Raw genomic sequence first — 2,500 nt, forward strand, 5'->3', positions numbered from 1 at the left:
TTCAGAATCAGATTGACAAGCATCATCATAAACTGATCTCAACAGTGTGGAGAAACACAGATAAAGATACACCACACGATAATACAGAAAACATCAAATGAAAGAAAAACAGACAGACAAAGTAGCAACAGGGGACCATGAAGTCACTGAACTCTCGCGAATACTTTACATTCTTTCTAAAACCAAACTTGGCAAACAACACAACATAAACACAGCGCTTAATAGACTCGGGAATGTCACACTTGATAACCACTTTAAAGTATTGGTGTATTACCTTAAAGGTGTAGTTGCTTTTAGGAGCAAATCGATGAGCCATTCTTGAGTTCCTGATTGAAGACTATAACTATAATCTTTGTTTGGTGTTGCTATTTATTTATTTTTTATTTGTTTATTCATTTATTTATTTTCTGTATTTTGTATTGTTCTGTTTCACCAGTCTCCCGTTCTCTCTTCTTGTCATTAAATGTTATATGTGACGTTTGGTTTCTGTTCTGCTCTTGTGTGTACGTAGATACACACAAATAGACATATACGCACACACACACACACACACTCACACACACACACACACACACACACACACACACAGACACACACACACACACACACACACAAAACACACCACACAACACACACACGCACACACACCCAAAAACAATATATGTGTATATATATATATATATATATATTTTATATATATATTTTATATATATATATATATATATATATATAATACATATACATATTATATAGATATATATATATATATATATATATTTTTATATATATAGAATATATATAATATAGTATAATATATATATATATACAATATATATATATATATTATATATATATATATTATATATATATATATATATATATGTATATGATATGTAGTATATATATATATATATATATAATCTATATTATATTATATATTATATATATAATATGTACACATATATATGTTGTGTGTGCGTGTGTGTGGTTGTTGTGTGTGTGTTTGTGTGGTGTGTGTGTATGTGTTGGTGAGTGTTTTTTGTCGTGTGTGTGTGTGTGTGTTGTGTGTGTGTGTGTGTGTGTGGTGTTGTGTGTGTGTTGTGGTGTGGTGTGTGTGGTGTGTGCTATATGTCTATTTGGTGTATTACGTGCACACAAGAGCAGAAAAAAAAACCAAACGTCACATATAAAATTTAATGACAAGAAGAGAGAACGGGAGAACTGGGAAAAAGAAACAATAAAAAAATACAGAAAATAAAAAAATGAATAAAAAATAAAAAATAAATAAATAGCAACACCAAACAAAGATTATAGTTATAGCTTCAATCAGGAACTCAAGAATGGCTCATCATTTGCTCCTAAAAGCAACTACACCTTAAGGTAATACCCCAATACTTTAAAGGGGTTTATCAAGTTGACATTCCCGAGTCTATTAAGCGCTGTTTTATGTTGTGTTGTTTGCCCAATTTTGGGTTTTAGAAAGAATGAAAGTATTCGCGAGATTTTCAGTGATTCATGGCCCCCTGTTGCTACTTTGTTGCTGTTTTCTTTCATTTGATGTTTTCGTATTATGTGGGGTTATTTTTATTGTGTTTCTCCACACTGTTGAGATCATTTTATGAGATGCTTGTCAATTGATTCTGAATAATGTGCATTTGTTTGATAATGTGATGATGGATTATGATGATGACTGTGATTGTGAACTAATGAGAGGGCTTTTTAATACATTTTTTGGGTATAATGTGTTAGAAAGGGGAAATAGAGGTTCTAACCAGTCCCTTTTTCATTTCATAAAAAATTTATGTCTTTCGAATTTTCATCTTGACTTCAAACAAGCTTATTTTGGGCCCATGTGCTATAGATGTTTTGTTAATTTGAAATACAAAACATGTTTTTGGAATGGTTACGAGTAAAGAAAATTACCTTTTAGGTATGTTATTTTCTGTAGCTGCACAGAAAATCGCGTGTCTCTTACGTATGAACATTTTCGAAGTATGATATTTTGATCACGTCTGGATTTTTAAAGGAATGGAAGGGTAATAAAATTGTAAGTTATAATAAGGGCCTATACACCCCATACAAAACAAAAAACAAAAAAAACCACACACACACACCCCCACACACACACACACACACACCACACGACACACCACACACACACACACAAAACCACCCCCACACACAACACCACAACATATATAATATAAAATTATATTATATATATATATATATATAATATATATATATATATATAATATATAATATATATAAATATAAGCCAGGTAAATATTGATTATACAAACCCCTTAAGAGCAAACGCCTAGTTGGCATTTCTTTTAAACCCAAAAAAAGGAAAAAGAGAAGAGTTACTACCCAAAAAAGTAATATGCAAAAAGGTGACATCGCTTTCAGGAGCCCAAAATGGGTCACTTTCAAGGAAAAATTTTTAACAGCAATTAGAAATTTGGGAAAAACAACTCAGAGGTTCCTACGTTAGAGG

The sequence above is a fragment of the Penaeus monodon genome, chromosome 12 (assembly GCF_015228065.2).
Source record: "Penaeus monodon isolate SGIC_2016 chromosome 12, NSTDA_Pmon_1, whole genome shotgun sequence".
In the NCBI taxonomy this organism is placed as follows: Eukaryota; Metazoa; Arthropoda; class Malacostraca; order Decapoda; family Penaeidae; genus Penaeus; species Penaeus monodon.